The following is a 16,233-nucleotide window of genomic DNA, read 5'->3' as shown; positions in this document are numbered from 1 at the left end:
AAAGCTGAACTGTGTGAACTTGGGGCAGATAAGCTCCTCACAGAGCCTCATTTTCCTTGTGAAACAGGGGAATGGAAAACTACTTTACAAAGCAGTTTGAAGATCAAAATCCAAGGATGATAAATGGGAAAGTGCTTCATAAAACTCCAGGGCACAGAACAAAGGTCAGGCACTAGTGTGGTTTTGATGGAGACAGACAGGAGGAAGCTGCAGGAGAGGGGAATGAAGCGGGGCAAGGGGCGGGATAGACGTCTGGATGGGTGAGCACCCTCAGTGTCAAGAAAGGGGAGCAAGGAAGTGAGGAGGCCTGAGACAGATGCAAGGCTCTGGGGGTCGAGTCAGTCAGAGGTGGTGATGAGAGGTGGTGTTTCCATGAAGACAGCGTGGGATTTTATGTCAGTAAAGCTGGTGCTGCCTGTTGACAACATGAAGACTCTGGGGAAGTTTCTCAAGCCCTTATTTCTCAGTGTCTGGTCTGTGAATAGCAAATAATGATAAGTGTCAGCATTAAATGGGGGAAAATAGAAAAATTGACTTTGTAAACTGTAAAGGGGTGCTGATCAACAGTACTGACCAGCTCACTCTCTGAAGTGCTGCAGTGGTACCAATCCATGCCAGTAGCCATTGGACACTTAAGAATGTCTTTAGGGAAGTTGAAACATTGGGTTTATCAAATGTCAGCCCTTGAGTACCTGTCTTTTCAATATTCTCTGTGATGAAATGGAAGCACAGTTAAAGTGCTTCTGCTGTATGACGGTTAAGTGCTTGAGAAAAAAACATTCATTGAGTTGAGATGTGAGCTCAGTAAGCCACTCCCTCCCCACAGCACATTACTTTTATTTACAGAATGAGTAACAGTCAAATTACTATTTTTCAGTCCTGAGTATTTGAATACCAGAATATTTCATATGTTTCCTCTAATGACACTGAAGTTTTACACACGGGACTATATTCAATATCTTGTAATAACTTAGAATGGAAAAGAATCTGAAAATGAACACATATATATATATATATATTACTATTTTGCATCCCTGGAATAAATCTCATTTGATTATGGTGTATAATCTTTTAAATGTGCTGTTGAAGTTGTCTTGCTAGTATTTTGTTGAGGATTTTGGAGTATTTATAAGGCATATTGAGCTGTAATTTCTTTTGCTACAGTGTCTTTATCTTATTTTATTATCAAGGTAAGGCTGCTAGTGTAAAATCAGTTAGGAAGTATTATTTATTTTCCAATTTTTTTTGGAAGAGTTGGAGAAGGATTGGTGTCAAGTCTTCTTTAAATGTTCGAGAGAATTCTCCAGTGAAGCCATTTGGTTGGTCCTGGGCCAGTGTGATTTTTTGATTATATAATGAAAGGTGTCTACATTGGAAAGATCCCTATTACTAGTGAATCAAAATTTTTCAACTGACTGATGCATGATGCTATATAACCATGCCTGAGTAAAAGTGTCATTCAAAGTGCAAGATAGATCAGTGCATTTTAATGTTACAAAGTATGAAAATCTCACTATATAGTTTCAAATTCTACACTGCAACCAACCATTTGTTGTATTTGGGGGTTATATCAAAGAAAATACCAACAATTTTTTTTGAAAGATTATTAATGCTCATCCTGTTATAATTGCATATTTTTGTGAGGTTGGATTTTTCTCTTATACTTCACCACATATGACCTAACAAATATGTTGTGACAAGAAGAATTGTGAAGAGGAGGGAGGGCATCTTTGCACTCTTGGGGGAGTTGGCTGAGATGACCTCTAAAAAGTCCTCCATTCCAATCCTTAAATTCTAAGATCTCAATTTTTTTAAAGTAAGATTTTAAAAACTCTTGCCTAAAAAATTGTTGCCAAACTGAAACCAATAATTTGTTGCCATCTTTCTGTAAAACAGCAGGGCAATATGTATATGTGTGTGTATCCATTCATTCTTTTGCCCTGATAACCTTATTACTAGGTGTATAGTTTGTGGAAATAGGTTCTAAGGAATACTAAAAGACAAAAAAGGAAATTTGCATAAATATGTGTATCATAGCACAATTCATGGTAATGAAAAATTGGAGCGACTCAAGTAACTGATAAAATGATATAATGAGTCTGGCAGGCTACAGTCTGTGGAGGTCACAGAGTCAGACATAACTGAGCACAGCACAGCAAAAAAAAAGTAACCACTGCACTGCAAGTGGTAAGCAAACAACAGTATGTGAGTACAATAAAACTCTGTGTAATGGTTAATGTGGCAAGCGTACAGATTGTAGTCAGTAAAAATGAGCATACTCTATAGAGTGTGACTCATTGATTACAACTGTATAAAAATTCAAGATTCCATATTGACCAGAATTAGAAACATTTTAGTTGAATAGATTTTTTTTTTTTTTTGGTGAAGTGGGTTATGTGTTCATTAACATTTGTAAATGATAGACAATCACTGAAAGAATATTCTGTTCTGGATACACACAGGCCAGGAAGAGCCACTTCGATGCTGGTGGAGGCCTCTCTGGGTATTCCCATCCCCTCTCTGGCCTCCCATCTCCTCACAGCCTGGAAGAGGGAAGTAGGTAGAACAGGGCAGCTGGGGGATACCACAGGCTAAGGCATTGACCAGGGTCCATGAGGAGGACCAGAAGAAGTTGGGGTGCCAGCTGGGGATGCTCGGTTGACTTGGCAGTATGTCACAGCTCATCAGGTCTCTCTGGTTATTCCTGGATTGGCAGAGCTGAGAGTTTTCAGTCCAATCCAACTAGATTAACCGAGTGCCTCTCTGTACCAGGTACTTCATAAGGCCTCATGAGGCCCTTGTGGTGTTGAATAAAGCCCATAAATAGCTCTCAGTCTGAAGAACAGAAGTAGACACCAGAAAGCCTCCATGGCATCCCTGGTGGCTCAGCGGGAAAGAATCCTCCTGTAGTGCAGGAGACACAGGAAATGCAGGTTCCATCCCTGGGTTGGGAAGGTCCCCTGGAGGAGGGCATGGCAACCCACTCCAGTATTCTTGCCTGGAATCCCATTGACAGAGGAGCCTGGAGGGCTTCTGTGCATGGGGTCTCAAAGAGTCAGACAACTGAGTACAAGCATGAGGCAGTCTTCATCAGCCATGAAACGGATGAGCAGTGATATTTTAGATAGTTGAAGGTAAAATGATAAAAAACCCCAATAACCCTACTGATTAATAAGTTGTCACGATTTGAGTTGCTCTCTGGTGGCCTGCCACCTGTGTTTCAGTAATTCATTCTGTCCCAGGGTGTCTTGGATTACAGGACTGGGGATGCTCAGAAGGGAGGAAAAGTGACCAAAACAAAACAGCAATCATGCAAACAGGGTTGCTTAGTCATAAATCATATGACTTTTTGGAGGAAGATACAAAAGGAAAGAATTTTTTTTCTGAAGGTAGATACTTTGTCTCCAAATTGTTTTTTTTTTTTTTTTTTTCTGTATCAAAATAAAAATAAATTTAGGGCCAAATGAAACTTTCCTCAAGTTCAGCTTTAGACCTTTTCCAATGTAATAATAATAATAATATTGAGAAGAATGGTATTGTTTTACCTTTCTAGAAATCACTTTAATATCTGGCTTAATAGAAGACAGCTGGGTTTTCATACCTGCTTCTTCATCCAGTCTGTTGTGATGTCACACATTGCATAGCCTCTTGACAACTCCAGGTACACTGGTGAGAGAATGAAAGTGAAAAAGGCAAGTAAAATTGTATTATTTTGAAAATAATTTCGACCATCTCTATCCACTGAAAGGGTCTCGGGGATACCAGGGGGGACTGTTTTGAGACCCTTTCTTAAGGCGGTCCTACTCTTCCTTAGACGGGAGGGGTCACACCCTACCATCCTCAAACCTTGGGGCACTTGAAAGACCTGTTCTTTCCTGGGTCAAGAGCAAACGCAAGTTTCCAAGACTCAAAGCCACGATTACTTTCTAAGAGGAGGGTGAGAAAAACACTTCTCATCATTTTTTCACGAGACACCAGCAGACATTACTCCTGCAAATTTCTCAGTCAGATTAATCGGCTACCAAGGGAGCGCAGGTGTTGCTGGGTAAGGGTGGATGAGGAAAGGTTTGGAAGGAACAGCAGAGAGAGGAAGCGGGGTGGGAAATGAGCAGTGCCCCCTCCCCCCATCCCCAGGAGCACTCAGGACACACCCAGGTCCCCATTAAGTCTGAATACTGTTGCATTCCACCCTGGTCTTCTCCAGGCTTCCCCAGTGGCTCAGTGGTAAAGAATTTGCCTGCTAATGCATAAGATGTAAGAGATGCAGTTTTAAATCCTGGGTTGGGAAGATCCCCTGGAGGAGGGCATGGCAACCCACTCCCGTGTTCTTGCCTGGGAAATCCCCTGGACAGAGGAGCCTGGTGGGCTACAGCCCATGACAAATCAGACACAACTGAGCACACACACACGATGGTTTTCTCTCTGCCTGATCTTTTCCTGAAATGTCTCCTTCACACCCACTGTGGGGGCAGATACAAGGATCTCACTGGCCTCTCTCCTTCATCCTATTTCCCTCTCACCAGACTAGCGTCCCTTGATATCCAGTTGAAATCTTCCTAGCGGTGTGGCCTTGAGCAAGTTCTTAACCTCTGTAAACACCACTTTCCTGGTCTGTAAGTGGGGGATTATAGTAGAACCTACCCCAGAAGTTTGTGAAATCACATAAGAAAATGCATGCAGGTCATTTAGCACAGTCATCGTCTGGTCTGGCATACAACAGGCATCCCCTTCACATTAGCCATTATAAGCATCTCTGGGAAGGACTCTTGAGAGATGGAAGAGCCAGCTGACCTTTTTTGTAACACAGGGCCTTACTCCACACCCGCTGTCTAGTTTATTAAAGGCCCCAGACACAGTAATAGTTCGAATTCTGTTTATATCCTGTCTGGAAGTCTGTGAGCATCTTCTTGTGCGTAAGTCTTCAGTATTCATCTCAGTTACTTCATCACCAGACACTGGCCACAATAATCCTATCGGCACAGCTCCTCCCTTTCTTGCTGTTTCTGCTTATCTCTTTTAAACCCAGGACCAGTCTTAGCCCACATGAGGTTCATCATGGATCACAAACACAGCACGTACAGAAATGCAAAGCCATTTCTCCATGGATCATGTCCACTCAGCTGCTTGCTTCTCCCCCTGGCTTGTTGGGCTGGCCAGGGAGGGGCAGCATGACTTCCACAGCAGCTGCAGTCCTTCCTTGGGGCTCCACTCTCCAGACAGACGGAGCTGAACCATCCACTCTGTCACAAAGTCCTTGCAGTCCTTTGCCCAGCTGCTCAATTCGGAGGCTAATTTGGCAGGAAATGGGACTTGCATTGAGATAACAGAAGAGGGTGAGGAGCAGAAAACGCACGGGGAAACAAATCAGAAGAGAGTCTAGAAGCCAGGTGTACCAGAGAGAGATTTTGGTCAATAGCAACAGAAACTGACTTCAGCAAAAGGCAAAAGAAGGAGTTTACTGGGAAGATTCAGGTACTCACAGGATCGATCGAGTATTATTCTTGTCCCTTTTATAATAATTATACATCAGACACTATTAGAGAACCATGTAGTAAGGCTTATGGTCACATGGAAAATTTTACATTTATCCAGAAGTTATCTATGGGGTAAGATCTATTGGGTTATTTAGTCACGACAAGTTCTGAAAAAACTGTTGATATGTGAGCATAGGCACTCAGTGAGTAAGTCTAAGATCTTCCTTTCAAGGGAATAAGCAATTGCAATTTGCAGTTTAATTAGAAAAACACAATTAAAGGAATAAGAGTATCTCTTCTCCTGCTGAATATTAAAGTTCACGGCAAAGAAAAACCTCATGTGAGATGGTAGCTGTGGGTAATTAGCTACAGTACATGGGCTGGAACAACTGTCAGCTCAGGGCTAGACAATGAACTCCACAGGGGCCAGAGATCAATGTTTATTTAGGAAGCTGATGCTTAGATTCACATGACTCGGAATATGCTTGTCTATTGCAGTATTTCACAACACACTGTACACTCCCTTATCTTTTCTCTTGACATTCAATAGCTCAGAAACACCATACACTTGGGCTTATTAATAAAGAGTGATTGATACATTGACCCCGAACAGCATTCAAGACAAAGCTGTTTGATCTCTGTAAACAAAATGAGTCAATTCCAAGGCCACTAAGTCTATCTTCCTGACACTAGGGTGGAATGAAAAGGTCAGGTGGCAGACCCCAACTCTGGGACAGCGTGATCTCAGAAAAAGCACGAGGATAAATTTGAGTCTTGCCTGATTTCTGGTCTTTCAGATTAGGCTCTGCCACGGGGAGCTACGTGACTTCGGAATCTTGTGTAAGAGTCTCTGCGTCTCTGGGCTTTCCTCATTTCACCTGTATAAGGAGCGAAGCTGTCACTCCCCAAGGATGTGGTAAGTGCATTATAGATTAGGTGATGGGAAGACAATGGTTCTATTCAGAGTCAGCATTCTATTTTCAGAGTAAGTCTGCAAACAAGGGATCTTCTTTCCCATCCGCTCTGCTGAGCTAACGGACATGCCCCCCACAGGCCTCGCCCTGGTTATTCCTTGGTCTTTACTTCTGTCTCATCAGAGGGTCATCTCCACATTCCAGTGTGAGGCACCATTTCAGAAACTGGGGATACAGTCATGGACCAAAATCTCCCCACAATTCCTGCTCCCACGGACATTCTAGTAAGTGCAGACTAATTCATATTAGATATCAGGTATTGGTGACAAGTGCTGGGAGGAAAAAGTAAAGCTGGTTAAAGGGTCAGGCCTCACCTTGGAGGGGAATGCTATTTAGGCCGGGGAAGGCCTCCCTGAAAAGGTGACCACTGAGCAGAGTTCTGAGTGAATGGAGGAGGGTACCCCACAGTTTCTGAGAATCCAGGGGAGCGGACTTGAGGCGTTTTTGAACAAGGGGCCCATCTTTTCATTCTGCACTGGCCCTGCTGCTCCTCCACGTGGGGAGAGCGCCGGCCGCCTTGGCCATGGCCCTGGGCAGCCTCTCCTGGGAAGCCTGATTTTAAAACCTGGCTGAGACTCACGCTACTTTTCCATGGGGCCTGTTGCCCTCTGCTGGGCAGATCAGGCATTAGTAGCCCGGCCTCATAATCTGTGAAGACAGCATTTCCAAACCATGAAATTTCAAGACGCAATTTGAGGCAATGGTTGAGTCAATGATGTTCTTCCTCTGGGCTCTGAAGGTTCTTGCAGGTTTGAGGACCCAATTTCTAAGTGAATTGCCTTGTAGGCAGATGGGTTTTGTTACAAAATCAGCAATCACAAACCTTAGTATCCATATCTAAGAGGTAAAGTGGAGCAGAAACAACATTTGGGACAGTTGGTGATGTTGTTCTATTGGATTATCATGTAATATTGCTTACTGAGTGTGAAATGTTCTTTAAAATAAAAAGATTATTGGGAGGGACCTATACTTTAATGGTATCTTTGTGCAGGATTTAAAGAACCCAATTACTACAGTTTCCGAGTTCCATGTATCTGGTGACTTTTCCTTTTATTGGACATAGTGGGAGATGCCTAGAGAAGATCTCTTTAATTATTGTAAGACATCAAGAAGTAAACATTTAACCATTAAATCACTGCCTTTAAGGTAGCGTCTCTTTTTGGCCCTCCTGGTACCAAAACCATGGGGAAAAGTCACTAAAATTGGACCTCTGCTATCTTTACCTATTCTGCTGTGTGTGTGTGCATGTGTGTGTGTGTGTGCAGTGTATGAGAGCATCAGTGAAGGATGCAAGATGAGCTTCCTTTCTGTGCAAGGACAGAGGAAGCTGTGTGCCATGAACACAACTGAGGTTTCCGTCTAGACTCCACCGCAGGCTAAGCACGGTGCTACCTGCTTCATCTGCCTCATCTCACTGAAATTTCACAGCAGCTTTGCAAGAGAGGTATTCTATGTCCCACAGAAAACCAAGCAATCAGTGAAGTTAAATAACTCTCCCAAGGTTGTTAATCTAGTAACTGACAGTTTGGACTCAATGCCCCCACCGCCTGACCGCAAAGCCCCGCCATCCTTCTGTGTGCAGTGTGGCTGCCTGCTGAGAACCCCTCACCCTGATTAGTTTGGTTCAGAACTAAAGTCCTAAGGACTTAGACTGTGCAATGTGGTGGCACATCACAATCTGTAGAGCAAAACTGCAGTCCCAGGTCATGGACGTGAGCAGTTCTAAGCTGGATATTAAGGAGAAGAGCTCGACTTGGACCCTAAGTCCTCCTACCCCTTGCTCAGTGCTCTTGCCAGCATATCACAGTGCTAGCGTCACTTAGTTATAGAAACTGGAGATACTTTTGTTTATTTATGGCTGTGTTGGGCTTCCCTGATAGCTCAGTTGGTAAAGAATCTGTCTGCAATGCAGGAGACCCCTGTTTGATTCCTGGGTGGGGAAGATCCTCTGGAGAAGGGATAGGCTATCCACTCCAGTATTCTTGGGCTTCCCTTGTGGCTCAGCTGGTAAAGAATTCCACCTGCAATGCGGGAGATCTGGGTTTGATCCCTGGGTTGGGAAGATCTCCTGGAGAAGGGAAAGGCTACCCACTCCGGTATTCTGGCCTGGAGAATTCCATGGTATAGTCCATGGCATCACAAAAAATCAGACACAACTGAGCGACTTTCACTTTCATGGCTATGTTGGGTCTTCATTGCTGCATGAAAGCTTTCTCTAGCTGCAGCGAGTGGGGTCTAGTCTCCAGTAGTGGTGCATGGGACTTCTCCTTGTGGTATTTCCTCTTGTTGCAGAGCACAGGCACGCTGGCTTAGCTGTCCTGAGGCATGTGGAATCTTCCCAGACCAGGGACTGAAGCTGTGTCCCCTGCATTGGCAGGTGGATTCTTAACCACTGGACCACCAGGGCAGTCCTGGGATAATTTTTTCAGTCCTCACTTTCATATCTCCTGGGGCATTCCAGTAACTACCTAGAGTGAGAGATGTAACAGAATGATGTGGCATAAGAGTGTAAATGAATTATGTATTGATCATGGTCTGACAGAGAGGAAAGAGAAAGGAAGCTTACCGAATAGGCTGGCCCCTGTCACTTCACTATCAGCCAGCGCAAGCTTCCAATCAATTGATCAACCAACTAATAGGTACAGAGCATTTTCTCTGAGCCAAGTATCAAGACGGGGGCTAGACAACGGGAAATGAGTGAGTGCCAACGGGAGACTCGCAGTCAAGTGGGTGGCCAAACATGTAAACAAAAGCACGTTGCAATGCAAGTTCTAGAACACACTGTCATGGGACCACAGGGAGAAGAGCAGCAACCGCCACCCCCGACCCCAGAGAATCAGGGAAGGGTCCACGGAGACCCACCTTCACTCACGGGAGGATACCTTCAATAGGGTGATGCTGTTCCATGCTCACGATGCCATTATGCCTCCTTCAACTACAACTAGTACAGATAAAAGAATCGTAAGACAATCTAGGAGCTGGAAGTCATAAAAAATTTTGGGAGCAATTAAGCTATTTTGATTAATAAGGAACAGAGATGTGGATTACTAGAAGACTATGGTCGGAGAAGGCAATGACACCCTACTCTAGTACTCTTGCCTGGAAAATCCCATGGACAGAGGGGCCTGGTGGGCTGCAGTCCATGGGTCGCTAGAGTTGGACACGACTGAGTGACTTCACTTTCACTTTTCACTTTCATGCATTGGAGAAGGAAATGGCAACCCACTCCAGTGTTCTTGCCTGGAGAATCCCAGGGACGGGGGAGCCTGGTGGGCTGCCCTCTATGGGGTCGCACAGAGTTGGACACAACTAAAGCGACTTAGCAGCAGCAGCAGCAGAAGACTATGGTAGATTTGAGTTCTCTAGAGGATTGGACAGCAAATGAAAGTGTAATTTTAGCTTGGTTAACCACAAAGTAATTAGGATCGTTAAATTGGTGTGCTAATTTAATTTAAAACTTAAGGCAAAAACAAACATGTTAGCTAAGAGGGTGGCTATTACATAATCTTAATGAGTTTTCAACATAAACATTTTTCCAGTTAGAATTGGGATTAATTTTTAGAGCTCCCAGATATATCACACTGAACTCAGGAATAAAATAAGAGGATCTAGGAATGATTAATATGCCACTGTTATATTTTCCAATATTATATTTAAACATATGATTAAGAAAAAGGAAAGAAATTGGATACTACGCTTTTAAAGTTCTAGAAAAACAGAAAATGGAATTGATTATTTATTAAGTCTCAGAATTGGGGAGACTGTTAAGGTTTAAAAGTAGTAGAAGAGTAAGAGGAAAAAAATGTGTACAAACTTAAAAATGAAAGTTTCCCTATGTAAAATTAAGAAACACCATCAAAATACAAGACAAACTCTAGCATGGGGGGGTTAGTTACAGAATAAACTAATAATTATATAACTTTCTTAAATATTAATTATTACATTATATAAATTGATAAATTACAGAAAGTGATACATTCTCTAACACCTTGATAGATAAATATTGGGTTGACCAAGAAGTTCGTTTGGGTTTTTCCATAAGCTGTCATGGAAAAAATCCAAACAAACTTTCTGGAGCCTAATATTATAGATGTGTTAGTCAGCTCTTAACTACAGTATTACTGCATAACAAATCACCTTAAAACTCACTGGCTTATAACAACAGCTTTTATTCTCATACAAGTCTGCCGGTGACTCTGATTTGGCTGACTTAGGTTGACTTGAGCTGGGTGACTCTGCTTCTGGTTGCAAGTTCACTGGGCTTGGCTCTGGAATGCAGTGTGGGTACAGGTCTTTCCCAAGTGAAACCAGTCCCCACTCATCACTCTAAGGCCAGCGATTACTCAGGGCTGGCTATCAAGATGATAGCACCAGTGCAAGAGATAAGCCCGTCTGAGCAAGCATAAGTAAAGCCTTTAGCTTGTGTCATGTCTGCTAACATTCTGTTGGTCAAAGAGGTCATGTGGTCAAGCCCTGTCACTGGGTTAGGGAATGGTACTCCATCCACTGTTGGGCGAGAAGCTGAATTAATCTAAATGATCACAGTAGGAAAGAAAAATAAGCTGGAAATCTATAGTACAGGAAACCCACAATTAATTGACACATGGAAAGATGAGCAACTCCACTAGGAATATAAAACATGGAAATGAAGACTGCATGGAGGGAGTAATCACTACTTATTTATAAAGGAAGTGTTAAAATCACCTGTTTTATTTTGTTTTATAACTTACAAACATATTACATATGTTCTTCTATGTTTTCTAATATTATATTTAAACATACGATGAAAAAGGAGAGAAGTTGGATACTATTTATATTTATCAAATTTGCAAACATTTTTAAGGGAGATTAAAAGAAATGTGAAATAGCTTTTCTTATGCATTAATGATAGGAGTATAAATTGGTGCAACCTTTTTATTTGGATTTCTCTCTCTGTTTATGTATATGTTGTGGCATATATGAAATATAAAGGAAAAATATATAATATTATATATATCATATATATGCCACACAAAATCTCATATAATTACATACAAACATCTATATATAATGCATACACATGTAGTGTAGTGCGTGTGTGCTCAGCTGTGTCTTCTCTTTGCTGCCCCATGCACTATAGCCCACCAGGTTGCTCTGTTCATGGAATTCTCCAGGCAAGAATACTGGAGCGGGTTGCCATTCCCTTCTCCAGGGGATCTTCCTGACCCAGGGACTGAACGCACGTCTCTTGTGTCTCCTGTGTCTCCTGCATTGGCAGGCTGGTTTCTTAGCATAAGTGCCAGCTAGTAAGCTCATATCTAGTCATAAACTAGTTAATATTCTTTAATTCAATTTTGGGAAAATAAAGTCTAAAAAGAAACTGACATTAAAAAAAAACCTTCAAAATTAGTTCTCATAATCAGAAAAAAGTTATGAGCACACAGACATAGTCAGCAAGCTCCTTCCCACTTGGGCACTTGTTACTGTCCCTTCCCTCTGAACTCTATGACTAGGGAAACACAGCGCCCATGAGGGGGTGGTTCATGCCCCAAACTCCGCCCACTCTGAGTTTCCATCACCTTGTCCCATTTATTTCTCCCCCCTGGTCCTCACAACACCTGTCATCACTCAGAATGTAAATTCCCTGAGAGGAGAGACCAGGTCACCCTGGGCCTCACACCGGGGTAAGGTCAAGTAGGTGTCCAGGAAGCACCTGTGGGGAAATAATGCCTCGTCAAAGAGAAAACAGCCTTTCTTGGACTAAACTGGTCAAGATATGGAAGGCCTGAAGGAATAGAAGTGCTTTGTGTTCCAGTATTGTGCCAATAGAATAATCATGTCTGACTTTTTGGTCAATATCCACTGTTCTCCAGAGAAACACCTTTCTGAGATCCTAGGTAAAATGCCAGGGGAGTCTCTTTTTTGCTGAAAAGCTTCTTGCAAGGTCTTCGGTGATTAGGCTTTCAGACACTACAGCATAAGATAAATTTAAGAGATTTGGGAGGTTAGGAAAACTGATTTGAATATATCAGATTTCTTGAAAAAGATTCTTTGTATGCTATTTGTTGCTATTGTTTATTTGCTAAATCGTGTCCAACACTTTTGTGATCCCACAAACTGTAGCCCACCAGATTCCTCTGTCCATGGGTTTTCCCAGGCAAGAATACTGGAGTGGGCTGCCATTTCCTCCTCCAGGGGATCTTCCCAACTCAGGGATTGAACCCACCTTTCCTGCATTGGCAGGCAGATTCTTCTACCACTGAGCCACCAGGGAAGCCCACTTGTATGCCATGCTGCTGCTGCTGCTAAGTTGCTTCAGTCGTGTCCGACTCTGTGCGACCCCATAGACCGCAGCCCACCAGGCTCCCCCATCCCTGGGATTCTCCAGGGAAGAACACTGGAGTGGGTTGCCATTTCCTTCTCCAATGAAAGTGAAAAGTGAAAGTGAAGTCGTTCAGTCGTGTCCGACTCTTCACGACCCCATGGACTGCAGCCTACCAGGCTCCTCCGTCCATGGGATTTTCCAGGCAAGAGTACTGGAGTGGGGTGCCATTGCCTTCTCCATTGTATGCCATGCTGCTGCTGCTAAGTCCCTTCAGTCGTGTCCAACTCTGTGCGACCCCATAGATGGCAGCCCAACAGGCTCCCCCATCCCGGAGATTCTCCAGGCAAGAACACTGGAGTGGGTTGCCATTTTGTGTTAAAATGTATGCATACACTTTTCAATAGGCTTTGCCATAATATCTGAAGCTTGTAAGTGTACTCACCATAAGTACACAAAGCAAGCCAAGGGAAGCAAAGCATATGTCTTTCGATATATAGTATTTTAGTTATAGCCCTAAATTAATGTCATGTTCTCAAGAGAGTTCTAATTTCATAAATACATTAGAAATTCAAGTCACATCAGAAGGATTGCAGCCATTTTTATTCTACCCATGTTTCTGCCATGCCAAATACAATTGCCTGGAGAATTTATCTTACATTTAGGGACAGGAGTTATGACTTTTGTACCATTTGAGCAGCCTCAAACTGGAGGAAAGACTGACCTTTAGGGCAAACGTGAGAAGAGGGAGTGCATATTTGAGGCAAAACCCAGTTTGTGCCAGGGTCTTTTAACTACAACACTCTAAACTATGGGGCTTCCCTCGTGGCTCAGCCGGTAAAGAATCCTCCTGCAGTGTGGGAGGCTGGGGTTCAGTCCTTGGGTTGGGAAGATTCCCTGGAGGAGGGAACGGCTACAAATTTCAGGAGAAAAAAGGTCTTTAAACTCTTGGACATTAGAGCCATTTTTCAAGAACAGGAACTGACCATGTCCTCTACACTGGAGATAGTGTTGACAGTATTGGAGAGCTTCGGGCAATGTCCAGTGAACATGCCGAGGAAAGAGAGATGGACAGGTACGTCCAGCTCCTGTAGACTGTCAGAAGCCTGAGGGGTTTTGCCTTTGGACCCCCCGTCTTCCAGCTTGTCTCTCTCTGCCCTGGTGAAAGGCTTTCACACTCCTGGGAGCCAGGCTGGTGGGCCCAGAGCAGCAGTAGCGGGATGAGGAATAGCTGGGAGTCCAGATCGCCTCGTGTGGAGCCCAGGATTTAGGAGAGACAGGCTTTAAGGCTGTGTGTGGTCACTTGCCTGGGAGCTGGGCAGTGTGTGCAGAGGTGTGGTCCCTATCAATGGATGGGTAATGTCCGCACCCATCACTTGAGCCTTTATACAGAGTGAAGTCGCTCAGTCGTGTCCAACTCTTTGCGACCCCACGGACTGTAGCTTACCAGGCTCCTCCATCCATGGGATTTTCCAGGCAAAAGTACTGGAGTGGGTTGCCATTTCCTTCTCCAGAGGATCTTCCTGACCCAGGGATCGAACCCAGATCTCCCACATTGTAGGCAGATGCTTTACCATCTGAGCCATTAGGCAGGTCCCAAAGCCTGCAGCCTCCAGCCACCTGACCAGGGAAGGAGGCACGGAGGAGCCCTCTGATCCTTGAGGCGGCGGCTGCTCTCATTATGAAAACCGTCTTTGGCTTCCTATACTATTTTGATTGTGGGTTCCATTTCTAAAAAACTGTGGTAAAATAAAATTTGTCATCTTCACCATTTTAAGTGTGCCGTTCTGTGGCACGTGTTCCCATTGCTGTGAACCATCGCCATCATCCCTCTTCAGAGCTCTTTGCATCTTGTACAACTGAAACTCTGTCCCCATCAAACAACTCATCTCCCCTTCCTCCAGCCCCTGGTGACCATTTCACTTCCTGTTTCGAATCTGACTGCTCTAGGGACCTCATATAAGTGGACTCTTATAATTGTCCTTTGGTGTCTGGCTTGTTTTACTTAGCATATTGTCCTCAAGGTTTGTCCATGTTGTTGTGTTTTTTAAAAATTTAATTTCTATTTTATATCACAGTAAGCTGATTCGCAATACTGTGTTAGTTTCAGGCGAACAGCAGAGTGACTCATTTATACATATACTAGAACCATTCTTTTTCAGATTCTTTTCCCATATAGATTATTACAGAATATTGAGTAGAGCTTCCTGTGCTGCACCGTAGGTTCTTGCTGACCATCTACTTCATATATAGCACTGTGTATCCATGTTGTTACACTTATCAGAATTTCCTTTCTTTCCAAAACTGGAAAATATTCCATTATATGTACATACCACATTTTGTTTATACATTTATCTGTCAGTGGGATACTTGGGTTGTTTCCACCTTATTGCTGTTGTGAATACTGTTCAGGGGTACAGAAATATCTCTGAGTCTCTTTCAATTCTTTGGGTATGTATCTAGAAGTAGAATTGCTAAATCATATTGCAATTCTATTTTTTTTCCAAGGAACTGCCATACTGTTTTCTCTAACACTGCCTCACTTTAACGTGCACCAACAGTGCACAAGGACTCCAGAGTTTCTGCATCTCTGCCCCTAGTTACATGTTAGGAGACAAAGTACACCACCGTGACATATCTATGCTATGCTAAGTCACTTCAGTCGTGTCCGACTCTGTGTGACCCCATAGACGGCAGCCACCAGACTCCCCCGTCCCTGGGATTCTCCAGGCAAGAACACTGGAGTGGGTTGCCATTTCCTTCTCCAAATCTACTTCATTTCAAAAACTGACATCATAGCTGGTTTATCTTTTCCCTGCTTCTCTCAAATGTTTCTCTCACATCGATTTTTTCCTATTAAAAGCCCAGCTGGTTTAGTTTTGGCTTGGGACCTGGGTGCACAGAGCGGCCAGGACACCAGGAATAAGCCTTATCGTTCACAATTATCATACATTATATTGTTGGGGGCATTTTGCCTCTTGTAAAATGCTTTTACATTTGTTATCACTTTGATCCTGTCCTATAAAGTCAGTAAATCATTTGTTATCATCTCCCCCAAAGATGCAGACATTGGGGCTTGTAGGAGCTCAGTGTCCTGCTTAGGTTATGTGACCAATGGCACACCTTCTGATTTGTGATACATTTGCTGCTTTTCCCATCATACTGTGAGATTTCTCTTTCCACTCGACAGGCACAGAGACCAGTGTGATTATTCCCTTTCCATATGTAGGAAGGAAAGAAGAAGCAAGCAACTTCTGACTCAAACACTTAATGCTGCTGTAAAATATGCAGCTAGTGTCTGTTTTGGGCTCTGCATGGGGTTCTCTCTAAATTCTCCTGGTCCCACCATTGGCTCCAGCCGCTGCTGCAGCAACCAAGCCCAGGAGGCTTAGACCAGTTTCTCTTCTGTAGAATTAGAGAGCACTTCACCTTGATTCGCTATTTCAAATCCTGAAAGATGATGCTGTGAAAGTGCTGCACTCAA

This window comes from Bos indicus, chromosome 12, assembly GCF_029378745.1.
Source record: "Bos indicus isolate NIAB-ARS_2022 breed Sahiwal x Tharparkar chromosome 12, NIAB-ARS_B.indTharparkar_mat_pri_1.0, whole genome shotgun sequence".
In the NCBI taxonomy this organism is placed as follows: Eukaryota; Metazoa; Chordata; class Mammalia; order Artiodactyla; family Bovidae; genus Bos; species Bos indicus.
This window is presented reverse-complemented; position numbering follows the sequence as displayed.